We start from the raw sequence: 14975 nt of genomic DNA, 5'->3' as shown, positions 1-14975 counted from the left end.
TATATAGATTTATTAATGGTTATTTATATTCATAGTTTATATTTTTCATTATCAATTAATCTTGTTATTTTATTAGAAAATAATTTTATTAAAAACTTGGCATTTTTAAAAACAATAAATTATTAAAAAAAAATAGTAACCAATCTTCTATTTTGTTAATGGAAAATCATGATAATCAATATTAAAATATAAAATAACTATATTAAAAATCTTGATTTTTTAAAAAATAATAAATTATTAATAAAAAAGAAATAGTATCTAATCTTGTTAATGGTGAATCATGGTAATCAATGTTAAAATATATATCATGATAGGTTTGTATATTAATAATTATCAATTTGTTTTTTTTGTATTAATAATTAACCACAATTGGAAAAAAATATTTTAACTTTATTTTACATTCTTCCCAAAAGTATGTAATTTTTATCTATATTCAAATAGCATTTTATTAATTAACAATACATATACATTTGGTAAAACAATAAAGAAGATGTATAATTAATATTCAAAAGGTTCAAATTATATGGTTAACATATAGATATTTATGTGTACAAACCAATTTTATTGAGTTATGTAGAATCAATAGGGACCATATAAAATCTTTTTATTAGTGGGAGGCAAATCCGCTATGTAATGCTTTTGTTTATTTCAAACAATGAATATATTAATAATAGTCCCAAATATTATCTTAATTCTCATCCTTAATGCTATTAAGGACATTTTTCATTTCCATGGCTTAACTATTTTCTTTAATAATATAATGATTTGCATTGTCTTTAAGATGTTTTGTCTTATCTTTTTTTATTGTCAAAGCCTCTGCTTCCTTTGTTGAAGAGCTCAAGAACATCAAGCTTGACCCTGGGGACATTCTTGTTAGTTTCGATGTAGTCTCCCTTTACACTTGCATCCCTATAAATGAGGCCATTAAGGTAATTAACCGCCTGACGGATCCCAATACAGCTCGATTAGTTGAGATTTGTCTCACATCCACCTTTTTCAGTTTTGAGGGTGAGTTCTTTGAACAAACCTGTGGTGTCACCCCTATCCCCTGTCAATGCTAATCTTTTTATGGAAGATTTTGAATCCAAAGCTCTATCGTCAGCCCAGCTCCTACTTAAACTTTGGAAAAGGTTTGTAGATGACACTAATATCATCTAGTCCCATGGCCAAGAAGAATTAGATCTCTTCTTCCAACATCTCAACAATCAATCCACAACCATAAAATTCACCATGGAACAGGAAGTTGATGGTTGCCTCCCTTTCCTTGATATTCTTATTTCTAAGAATATGGATGGTTCCCTCTCCCACCAAGTGTTTCGAAAGAAAACACATACGGAGCAATATCTTCATGCCAGTTCACATCATTTCCCAACTCAAAAGTTGGGTGTTCTCAACTCTCTCGCTACTTGTGTCATAAGGGTCTCTGGTAATAAAAGTTTCAAGAAAGAGAAATCCCATCTCCTTAATGTCTTTGTCGAGAATGGTTATAGCAAATACCTAGGTCTGAAGGCTTTTCTCAAAGCCTCCGAAAATTCGATTATTAAAAAAGAGCCTAAAGAACGAGTCCAAGGAGTCCATCTTCCCTATGTTCAAGGGACTACTGATAAGATTGCGAGGATTCTCAGGAAGCATAATGTTCCCTCGACCTTTAGACCTCTTAACACCATTTGTAAATCCCTCCGTTCGGTTAAGGAAGCTATCGACCCTAAGGACATGAAGGGAGTTTATATTATTCCTTGTTCCTGTGGGGCCCCGTATATTGGTTAGACTGGGCGCTCCATTAATCAAAGGATTAGTGAGCATGCAGTTGATCTTAAACATAGGCGAACCAAGTCTTCCGTTCTTGCAAAGCATGTAGAGAAGACTAATCATCATGTTTGTATTGAAGATGCCAATGTTATTGCTAGAATTTCCCAGTTCCATCACCGAAAATTTAGGGAAGCGGTCGAAATTGAGAGGAAACCTAGTAATCTCAATAGAGAGGATGGTTGGAAAATCCGTAGTTGTTGGGTCCCAGCCTTCACCTCTTAGTCATTTCCTCCCCATCCTACCCCCTCTCTTAATATCTTGTTCATTTGTTTTTCCCCTTTGATATCCTCTAACCCTCTTTTTCTTGGCTTAGTTCTTTGATCCTCTTCAGGGTTATTTTATTTTTATATTTAGATTATAAGCACATGACTTTATTAATAAAATTAATTAAATATTATTATGATAACACTATTATATTGTTAATAACAATTCAATTAATCTCTTTAGAACTCTAATTAGTAATTATGGTTCCCTTGGATTTCTTGATTTTATTACCTTAACAATTGGTGATTAGAATAATACTTTTATTATTTCGAATACCACTTTTAACAAAGAAAAAATTTAGTATTGAAATTCCCCCTTTTTTCTTAACTAATGTGAAGGTTCTAATATACAAAATATAATTAAGATTCTATTTAATTTATATTTATTAATATAAAATTTTATCATATAGATATTTCCCCCTTTTACACTTACATATATATAATATGCTAAGTTAACCCTTAAATAAACTATTAATTAATTTTAAATATTTTAAATATTCTTTCTAAACCCTAAAATTTCTCTAATATTTATACTTTTAATAACTTTTATAAATAACTATTAATTTAAATTAATTTATTTTAATATATATTTACAATAGTCCCTTTAACTTTTATTTTAATAAGAATACAACTAACTATGTATATTTATATTTAACAACTTTTATAACTAATGATTAATTACTCTAATATTTATATATTTTTAACTAACTATTAATTTATATTAATTTTTATTTTAATTATAATTATAAGTTTATAGAATAGTCCTTTTAACCTTTATTTTAATAAGAATTTAACTAACTATCAATTTAATAATCAATTGAATTAACTTAATTAATTAAATAAAGGTCATGCCCCTAATCCAGTCCAACTAACCGTTTCGTGGTCAAATTTAATCGTTAGTCAATATAGTTGTTACCTGGTCATGGAATATAGTCGTTGGATGTTCTGCTCTGATTATTTAATATGCAAAGCTAGATCTGATTCTTCAACTTGTCCTAACGATGAACCACACTGGTTGGTTCGAAATGCGTCGACAAATGCTCTATCATGTGATTTACGTCGAAATACTTGTCTCATAACACATAAGTACTTATTCCTTTAAGATGAAGAATAATTAAAGATGCAAAAATGTGTCCCTATTGAAATTGGTCCAAAGAATTAATAGATGACCCATCTAGATAATGAAAAAATGATAATTTAGAGAGACTTAAGGAATCACCCCACTAAATTTATTATTTGACAAGTTCAACCTCTAGAGTTATCTAACTAAAAGACTAGGTATTTTTCCTTCCAAATAGTTCTCAAAAAGATTTAGTGATCACAAGCTTCTCATATTACCTATGCTTATAGGGATTTCTTAGATAAGATTATTTCTAGACAAACTAAATATAACATTACCTAATCTCTTTTATGTATTCTTCCATTTGTGAAATATACTCATTACTATTAAATTCATATTTTGTAAAGCTTTGCAATCTTCCAAAATCATGATATTTTTGTGCTAAGAGGTACTCTCCAATCCAATATAGAAAAAATGTTATAAATATATGCTATGTTAAACATTTTGAATTAATCATATTACATAAAATTAAAATTAAAATAATAAAATAATTAATTATAATTATTAAAAATTAAATCATTCCGACTCCAAATCTATAAAAACTGATAAAAAAATAAATCTCTTAAAATTATATAAAAAATTCAATCATAAATTAAAATAAATTTAACTAATATTATAATAATTTTGAATGAGTATACATCTATCTTTACTCTCATCTACCAACTCAAAAAAATCAAACAAAACATGTACTCTCTTTTCATGAAATTAAAAATCATATTTAAGAAAACAAAACTAAAATTGAGTACTTCAAGGTATCGAAGATGCGTGTGGACTGGAGAGCAACGTGCATGAAGGCTAAGGAAAGTGGCGTGCACTGATTGAGCCTTTCCTTCTTCTCAATCTCACCCCATTTCTACTCAGCTACTTTGACGGTAGATCTGCAATTTCTTTTTATAAATCGCTCACTATGCACACCAACTTTAATCGTTTGTCCATGTGACTTGTTGGTCCAATTGTAACAGCCGTCCCTTTCATAAAGTTGGTTAAGACAAATCTAAATAACTAACGCATATCTTCTTGTTTCCTATGTGCATTTTTAGATTCTTTGGCTTTGGCTTTGGAACATAATTGGATTCGTTATGATGGGTGTGAATTTGTATAGAATTGGGATTTGTTACGGTTTGTGATTCCTTGGTTTTGGATTCGAAATGGTAATTTAAACATTTTTTAATAAATATTATTATTAAAATTTGTAAATTTTACATAAAATTAAATATTTTTAAATTTATAAATAAATTTTAATTAAAAATATGATTAATATAAAAAATATTAATAAATTTAAATTTTAAAATGTAGATTTCTAGAGTTATAATGAGTATATTGTTTAGGGAGAAATTGTTTTAATATTTTTTGAAATTTCTTAAATTTAGGGTGAATCATTTATTTATCATTATGAGGCACATGAAGCACGAATAATGATGAAGAGAAAGCAAGACCAATTTTTATTGGTATTGCTTTCTTTTCATCATTGTTGCTGCTTATTGGTCTTTTTTACTCTTTATTGGTGTTGTTGTTTATGATTGTAAAATATTGATGTAGCTTTTTCTTCATCATTGTTTCTGCTTTGATGATAATGAAAGATTCATCCACAATATAAGATTTTTCAAAAAATATTAATACAATTTCTCCATAAACGATATACTTATTATTGATAAATTTATTAAATTTATTTTATGTAGGATTCAAATAATCAAAATTTATTAAGCAAAGTCTTTCCGTAGAAATCACCAACAAGTGTGGTTCATCATCAGGACCAAATGAAGAGGGAGACCATGGCAAAGGCTTAAATAGAAAGCAATGTAGAGAAATAATTTCAAGTAATGGCTATATCTGAACAATAATATTTAAATTATGATATTAATTTATTAATATATTAAAAATATTATTAAGTGACAGCTATATTAAAAATTAGTTTTTGAAAAAATATATTAAAAAAAAGATATTAGTTTATTAATTTATTAAAAATATTAATAGGTAATGGATAATTTTCGAAAAATAATATTTAAATAAAGATATTAGTTTATTAAAAAATTAATAAATAATTGCTAGTTTTTGAAAAATACCAATTAATTAAAAAAAATCAAACTCTAAAACCAAAAAGCCAAAATTTATAAAACCAAGACAAAATCATTTGATAAATAAAATAATTAATGGAAATAAAATAAACTAAATTAAAATAATCAATAGAAAAATAAATAAAATAAAACAAAAATATGATGATGATGACCACGATGGTGGTGGTGGTGGTGGTTAACGTCCACTGAGACCAAACTTTGGTCTATCGGACCTAAAGAAACGAATTATTTAGTTTGATTTAAGATTTTATTCCTATGCTCAAAAAGCTTGGAGAGAAGTCTCCCCAGCTCAATGTAATTTTGACAACGTACAAGGCTAGGAAGGTCAGTGTTGCAACAAAGATTGTGGTAATGTGGTTGTACGCGGGGCACTCTAAGAGGAAGTGATTTTCATCCTCTATGTTTGTATTCTCACATAGATGGCATAACCTTTCCATCCATGGTGTTTTAGGAACTGCCCAACCACCCATTTCACTATGGAGAGGAAGTGATTTTCATCCTCTATGTTTGTATTCTCACATAGATGGCATAACCTTTCCATCCATGGTGTTTTAGGAACTGCCCAACCACCCATTTCACTATGGAGCTCATGAGAGTTCGTTCTAATTTTGACTATATTAATTTTCTTCTTTGAGTTAGTTAAAAAAGAGATATACTTTTGAATCTTATAGAATCAAGTGAAAATCTTGAGTTTTTAACTATTTATATTCAACCAAGTGAAATCACTAATTTGCCTTATAGTTATCAAATCTCATAGTTTTCGAATTAGGACACGAACTAATCGTACCAACGAATTTCCGAATTTTTTCGGCTGATCCGGCCGAACTTGGTAACTTAGATCTACCTACCTTAAATTCACTATTCAATTCACTGAAACTCGGAAATTTACTTACTGCAGAACATCCCCACACGTTGTTTGGAAGTTTGACCTTGAGATTCAATTTTTCAAACATAAATTTGACTTTGACTTTCTGTTTTAAAATTTTAGGTTTTATTTTGTAAGTGCTTCGTTCCACCCTCATTTCTTTCCGTTTTGATTTTTGACGTGGCCCTGTGATTCTCTTAGTAAAAAGACGAGTTGTTTTAAAAAAAATGGAAGTATTTTTGGTTGGTTTTTTCTTGTTTAATTTTTATAAAAATATTTGAAATTTATTGAAATCACAAATTTGATGGGTAATCCTTCCACAATAGAAGTGTCTTAAGAATTTTTAGGTATTGAATCCATATATATAATAAAAAAACCAATTTAAATAACACAAATCAAAATTTCATCTCATAAAATTTTTCCTTAAATTCCAACACTGAAAATTTGAAAAAAATCACACTAAAAACACCTCCAAAAAATCATTTCTCATAAAAACCTAGGTTAATTATTGTTCGGGATAAAAAGTCTTCCTAACAGTTACTGATAATCAAGGAAAGCCCGCGAGCCATTGACAGGCGATAGGAGCAGTCGGTGGCCCAAATCAAAACGCAGTTGGTCGGCCTGAGGTTTAAGTGGAATGAGCACAATTCCGCCAACCTCGCCGACCACAGAACCGTCGGGTGATCGGACAAGAATTTATTATCAAGCTTACTCCCTATTAATCTAAAAATCTCTCTCAAACATAATAAAACTATTTGATTTCAAATATAAATATTGTGTCTCGGGAATGAACGTTAGTTATAATCATTTAACTTCTCTCAGTAAATTTTCGTTAAAAATGATATTTTTTTATAAAATCAAGATATACAAAATAAAAAATTATTTTATTAAGGCCATGAAATAAAATGCAGATTAGCCATGTAATCTTAATTTCATATACCTTATATCTATATTTACTTTCCTTTTATCATGATGATGATGATGATGATGGTGGTTAACGTCCACTGAGACCAAATTGGTCTATCGGACCTACAATTTTCTTAATTTTTACTTGTTTGGCTCCTCGTCTTTCTTGGCTCATAAAAGGATATCAGCGCTTTTTTTTGTGTTTTTATACCAAAAATTCAAATAAACTCGATAAATTTTTGTTTTTGAAAAACAAAGTTTTATGATTTTTTTCCCAAAATCCCTATTAAATTAAGACAATAATCCCATGAAAAAATGTTAAATTGCATTTTTGCATGGTTAACTTTTTCCGTAATGATACTTTATATATAATTTCAACGAATAACCATATCAGTAATCCTCACCTTGCAGGCTGGATGGACACAATCATGTTCCTTTGGAGGAGGATAGAAGGATGCTCCATCCAGCACATTTACAGATCACAGAACCAGCAAGCAGACATCTTATCAAAGGAAGGTCTTCTATCGAAAACAGGTATTTGGAACATGAAGGTAATATCTGATGAGGAAATCTTCTCTATCTAGGAATTTTCCATCCCTCGTACTTAATTTTAGTTTTGCTAATCCCACATATGCACTGTTATTTTGTCCTTTTTGCTTCTCTCCTCCCTATTGAATATTTTCGGTTTATTTATGGTCGAAGTATGATTTGAAAATTTTGAACAGTGCTATTACACCTCAAAGGATCCTATTTTCCTTATTTCTCCTTCATGAGCTTTGCAAAATCTTTTATTTGCAAACTTTTTGACAGCTCAAAAGGCTGTCTATCTTCATGGACATCTTATCTCTTTTTGCTGGGATTATGCTTCCCATCTCATATAGATATTTCTTGCACAAATTGCTCCAGCTTCCTAGAGCCCTTATGACGTGCTATCCATTCATGTACTATCTGTTCATTATATACCCTATATAATATAATTATGCTTTTTTCACTCTGAAAAAAAATAATTTCAACGAATAACACAAAATATGAAAGAGATGTACCTCGAATATCTCCATATGCTTCGATATGTGTTTTCCAATTTTATCAAGATCGACATCAACTATGGGAGGGAGGCCATGCGGCCTCCCAACGTGGACCAAAAATGACATTTCAATAGATGACTCATCAGTACGACTGCATATTACCCACTTGTCTCCACATGTCCCCTTCACAGAGTGGGCCCTACTTTCGTGTTTTTGTATCGTTACCCACTTGTTTCCACATGTCCCCTTCACAGAGTTGACCCTACTTTCGTTTTTTGGTATCATTTACGATTCTTACTACCTTGATTACCCGACCTTGTTTCACTCCCATTTCATTTTTGTTCAGGCCCAAAATCTACGCGTTCTGCTCCATCGGTAGTTCTGTGCGATGTCTTCATTTATGGTGAGGTGAACCTCCATTTATTGCTTGTTATGGCATCTTGTTTGCCTACTGCGTTGTGTTGTTCAACTGCTACAATGTTTTGTTTGGTTGCAGAGGTGGGGTGTGGACGTAGTAAAGGGTTTCAGCTCTTGGGTGGCATCACGTTGTTGCAAGGTTGTATGTTCTCGATGTTGGTTCCGAATTGGAGGGACCTTTGTTTGAATTCTCTCGCTCGCTCGACCTTGTTTGACCCAACAATGGACACCATGGTCAGCTCGCTGCAGTACGCATTTGGAGCTTGGCATCATCGTTCCCTTGTAGGATTCTTCATCCTTCCATCCCTACCTGCAACTGTGTTTGTCAACACCTCTATTTGCTCAGTATTCACACTATTCGTCTTCTTTGTATTAATCTCTAAAATTTTGTGCCTTTTGTGAGGTATATGTGATGAGCACCAGTATTGCAGCAAGAATGCTGCAACTCCTGGAGCTACCAGCTTTACTTTATCAACCCGGGGTACGTACAAACTTGGAGGTGACATTGTTGTATAGACAAGTAAAAGTGATGGTTCTGCCTTTTGTCATTGTTCAGCTGGCGAGAGACCACTAGGATTTTCAAGCCAAACTTCTATGGATTCAGAAGAAGCTTGATTCCTGATAAAAGAAAGAGAAATCTATTCTAAGAGAAAGCTTGTCTACTACAAATAGGGAAAATGACTAAAATCATATGCCAAGAACACACCATTCTCTAACTAATTGTTGAGAAACTGTGTTTTACAAGAATTCCAAGCTAACATGTATGAAATGCTAATGTCTAAATCATGGGAATTCAAGACATCAAACATCACTATTGCGCATGTAAAGGACTGAAATAAATCTGTTTTGTTTCTTTTATTCTTTTTATAGAAAATCAAGTGTAAACCCTAATCTCTTTTGGTGATGTGGCAGGTGGCTTAGTGATGCTGGTGGATGGTTGGGAAGTTTAGGATATGGTTGGAAGGTTTGGGGACCCTCCAATGACCTGGTGTGGCTTCCTAAAGGTTTTCCCTCAATTCAACCTCAAAACAAGCCACTAAAGGAAAACCTACAGGATGTACTAGAAACCTACAAGATTCTCTGTATTTCTACACGATACAGCCGAGAGAAAAACAATGGTTGCTGGAGGTGATAAAAGGCTTAGGGAAGGTGGTGGATGGGTGGAATGGAGTGAGAAAATTCCTAGGATCACTCAGAACTAAAAACCAAGGTTAGGAGATGGTTGGATTCGCTCAACATGCTTGGAGGAATTTCTATGTAAAATGATGAGATTGGTGAAGATCTCAGTGAAAGAAAGGAATGATTATGGATGGATGAAGTTGGAAGGTGGTTGTGTGTTGTGAGATCTCTTTAGATTTTTGAAGCACCTGCTCTACATCAAACATTTATAATTTCCAAAAGGTCATGTAAACAAGAATAATTCTAACGAGCTAGAAAAGCAAAATTTAATGAACTAGCTGTCTACTTCATGCATGAGGAAAATTATTGAATAAAATGGCATCATGGATGAAATCTACTGTAAGACTGAATATGGAAGAGATGGAAATTAAATCCTACACATGCAAAAATGATCAAATGCTGGTTCAAGTACAATAAACTCTAAATCTTACAAGAAAATGGAAATATGTCTTTTTAGGGATGCGTAAGGGTATTTTCCTCAAATCATGATTCCTAAGGGAAGAGGTGAGGCCAAGACACCTACTGATAGCTTTATGGTGCTCCTATTATCCCGTCTAACCTGCTACTAAAGTAAAGGACTAATCAAATCTACATTACTTGCAATGAAATGCTTCTAAAGACAATTTGACCATGAATCTATGAAACTAAGCCAACCATATAGATACAAGAAGAGGAGCCTTTGCTACTAAGGTTGGGCCCTAACCCAAGAGCTTTAGCCCTCTGAGTTAACTCAGTGCTGGATCAAGAAAAAGCTCATTCTCATTATCAAAATAGAAAATTACATCAATGTCTTCCATAAATCTGGAGCTTGAAAATAACTAGTGTTTTTACAACACAAATTCAAATCCTAATGAGGCTCTAGGCCTCTCTACTTATACAAGTGAAGTCCCCAATGACTTCCTTAAATCTAGGAAGGCTGGGCTCCCAAACTCGAGATGAACTAACTCTTTGTCTATCACTTTCTCCACTGCCTTTTGATCTTCATGACTTGGTTGATTGCACTTTGAGATGGTGTGATTAATGGAGGAATGTTCAAATGGGGGAGGAGTAAATGAGGAGGATTTACCTCCTACAATCTCTCTCCCTTGTCCCATTCGAGTTTTAAACCTTAGTCTTGCCAAAATTCCTTGAGTTTCTCTTCCAAACCTGCATTCAATGCATATTAGTCCACTAGGCATAATATCTCACTTTAACTCGTCTCATTAAACAAAATATAATCAAAACATGTAATAAATTGCGAGAAGAGTTGATTTGACTAGCTAGGAGTTTAATTAAGGCCCATATAATTACCCAATGATGAGGCTCATCAATATGTGGCTTCAATTCGTGGCTTTTGTGGCTTAGGTTGGAAAATAATTTGGGGTTTTCACACTGGTTAGGTATTTCGGTTGCTCGTTTGCCTTCTGTGAATGTTTGGATTACCTCTGGCTTTAATTCATGGATTATGTGGCTGTATTGGTTGCTTTTGTGTCTTAAGTTGAAAAAAAATTGGGTTTTTTGCACTGGTTGGGTTTTTCGGTGGCTTGTTTAACTTCTGTGAATATATGGACTATTTGTGGCTTCTGTGGCTTAATTTGTGGATTCGGTGGCTTAGGGTGAAAAAAACATTTAGGGTTTATGCACTGGTTGGGTTTTTCGGTGGCTTGTTTGCCTTTTGTAAATGTATGGAGTATATGTGGTTTCAATTCATGGCTTATGTGGTTTAGGTTGAAAAAAAATGAGGTTTTTGCACTGGTTAGGTTTTTTGGTGGCTTCTTTGCCTTCTGCGCATGTATGGAGTATATGTGGCTTCAATTCGTGGCTTTTGTTGCTTAATTGGTGGCTTCTATGGCGTAGGTTGAGAAAAAAGTTTGGGGTTTATGAATTGGTTCGTTTTTTTGGTGGCTTATCTGCCTTTTGTGAATGTATGGAGTATCTATGGCTTAGGTTGAATTTTTTTTTGGGGGTTTTCCAATGGTTGGGTTTTCCGATGGCTTGTTTTCCTTTTGTGAATGTATTGAGTATTTGTGACCTCAATTTGTGGCTTTTGTGGCTTAGGTTGAAAAAAAATTGGGGTTTTTACACTTCTTGGGTTTTTCGGTGGCTTGTTTTCCTTCTGTGAATGTATGGAGTATCTATGGCTTCAATTTGTGGCCTCTATGGCTTAATTGGTGGCTTTTATGGCTTAGGCCGAAAAATAAATGGGGTTTATTCACTGGTTGAGTTTTTCGGTGGCTTGTTTGCCTTCTGTGAATGTATGGAGTATATGTGGCTTCAATTCGTGGCTTCTGGTAGTTTCTGTGGCTTAGGTTGAAAAAAAATTGGGGTTTTAGTACCATAATAATTAGTTTGTATAACAATTTCTGCATATTCCACTGAGTTACTTGAGCTAGACTCTACATTTGTTTATATAACAGTATCCTGAGATTTAAACAAATTATTATGACTAAAGTCTCATGAGATTTTTTTGTATAACTGATTATTATTACAAAAAAATTATTATGCAAATTATTATTATTATAAACAATTTGCACATTATTATAACTGTTTGTTGCAACTGATTATTATAAATGAAGTCTCCTAAGTTTTGTTTGTATAACTGATGAGGTTTAATTGTTATGAATTCACATTACTATAATGGCTACCTTCATCTCTCTTTAGAGTTGCAATGAAAACCTTGAGTATTTCTTATTGGAGGCAATTTCTTTCTGATTACTGCTATTGTGTACAAAATCCTGAGCCTTCGCACTCTCAACATGAATTTTTTGTATGCATCATATGGACCACCTCTTTCTTATTTGTTTAATTGCTATGAATTCACATTGCTCTCATCGCTACCTTTATCACTCTTTACAGTTATAATGAAAACCTTGACCATTTCTTATTGGAGACAATTTCTTTATTGTTAGTGCTGCTATGTACAGAATCCTGAGCCTTGGCACTCTCAGCATGGATTTTTTGTATGCAACATATAGACTGTCTCTTTCTTAGGGGTTCAATTTCTATGAATTCATATTTCTACCATGGCTACCTTCATCTCTCTTTAAACCTCGAGTATTTCTTATTCAATCAGAACACCAGGGTATTGTGCGGATACTTGAGTTACAACATTGTATTCTACAACTACAACTCTCATTATTATAGTTTCTTTTAGGGTTATTGTAGCTTCTAGAGTTGTAATTTAGTTGTATCATGGTGGATTTGTAGCAATTGTGGCTTCTTCATATGGGGTTGTAACACATTTTAGTTTTTTTTTTTTCTCACCACTTTGCTCCAAACCTTGCCTTCTATGTGACGCACATGCTTAACTAGGAGACATACAAGATTGTGATGTGAGAGGGTTTCTTGTGGTTAGGAAATAAGCTACAAAAGTGAGGTCTTTTTCTATAGCTTACTAAAGAGGAAAAATAGTCAATTAATTGATCTTTCATGTTGTAGGTGGTTAAATACTTGAAGATTATATAACTATGCAACCTTGTGGTGGCCTTCACAAGTAATGTATCTGTGGGAAGTGGTGGCCTTGCTGAGGAAGGTTTCATAAGAGGAAGCATAGAATATGTCATTCTTTTAGGACAATAATAATTTTTTTGTCATCACAATCTCTTCATATTCCACTTAGTTGCTCGAGCCAATATAAAAATTGACACCTGCATTGTTTACCTGCATCTAAGTGTCATTCATTCACTGAACATGATGATAACAAAAAGAACCCTAAATTTATGTTGTACTTAAATTTGATTTAATTCTCAAGTGGATTAATTTGTAGCTATGAAATTCTTGAAGAATTTTTCGAGGAATTGCTAAATGAAATCTAGTTGGAGTGATTATGTTATGTAACAACTAAATTATGGGTCAAATTAATAATTATGTTATGTAACAGTTGGAGTGCTTATGTAACAGTGGGAGTAATTATGTTATGTAATAGTTAGTTAGTTACTTATTTTTTGTTACATGTTAGTTAGTTAGTTTTTGTAACATTATAAATTATGCATGGTTTTTGTGATCAATTAGTTTTTGAACCATTAGAATTTAGTTAGTGAGTTAGTTACATTAGAGAAATTTTGAGGTCTAAAATGGGTCTCCTAAGAAAAATGTAGAACCAAGATAAAATTTATAAGAACCAATAGGATTCAAGAAGATGATGTAAACCACGGGGGATGATTCACCATTTTTGGAGTAAAAATGTAAAATATTATAAAATAATAAAATAATAATACTACTTTTTAAACTCGTATTTTCAACTTATCTCCCTAAGGTTTTACTCAAATTTCGAGTAGGATTACTCATTGGATACAAAATTTAATTGCTCAACCAAAGAGTACCCATGTTGCATACTTTTGATGGACCCTGCTACACGAAAATTGAGAAATACATGAAAAAGTGTGGTTGCAATCACACTTTTCATGTATTTGTCATTTTTAGTGTAGCAGGGTCCATGGAAAGTATACAACATGACTACTCATTGGATGAGGAATCAAATTTTTCATCCAATGAGTGTTCCCACTCGAAATTTGAGTAAACTCATAGGGAGATAAGTTGAAAATATGAGTTGAAAAAGTAGTTTTTTCCTTTTTCCCTCTAAAATTTGATGATGTAATCTAATCTTATTTTATTATTTTCACTATTATTTTATAATTTCCTTAGGAGGCCCATTTTAGACCTCAAAATTCCTCTAATGGTACTTGTAACATGCTAGTTAGTTATTTTTGTAACATTATAAATTATAAATCATACTCGAAACATATTGTATACTTGACTAGTATATTAAACAGTATCTTTCTCTTTTGAACTGTATCCAAATACACATTGGAACATACATTGAAATAGACCAAAAAGGGATGGTAACTTAATCCACATTGCAATTTCATGCCACCCTTATGCTTGATGGCCTCCATTTTCTGAATTGCCCAAACTTATTGAAGTGCCTGCCTAAGCCAAGTTTCTACCATATGCTTGAGTCCAGTTTACTCCATCTAACCATGAAGGGATTGAATAGCCAAATTTTTCACTTGTCCTACTAACCCCAACACTAACTGGAGGTGGCCTATAATACACAGGATTTACCTGTGCACTCGTAGGTGTATAGGGGGTGGGTATAACAATTGGCTAATAGTGGGGGACGTGGATATTAATCACGTCCCAGTATGGTGGTGTATGATCTGCAATGTGGTCTAAAGTGTTGGACATCATCCTATTTGCGTCCAACTTACTTGAAATATACTCTTCCCTCTCTATCACCCCTTCTTTTTCCAGCACTTGTTGAGCCTTTATTGCCTCCCTCTCTTGCATTACCAACTATTTTTGATGTTCCTTCTCTTCCCTTGTTTTTTTTTTCTT

The sequence above is a fragment of the Pinus tabuliformis genome, chromosome 2_2, assembly GCF_031772625.1.
Source record: "Pinus tabuliformis cultivar Carrire ecotype Pingquan chromosome 2_2, CPIR1, whole genome shotgun sequence".
In the NCBI taxonomy this organism is placed as follows: Eukaryota; Viridiplantae; Streptophyta; class Pinopsida; order Pinales; family Pinaceae; genus Pinus; species Pinus tabuliformis.
This window is presented reverse-complemented; position numbering follows the sequence as displayed.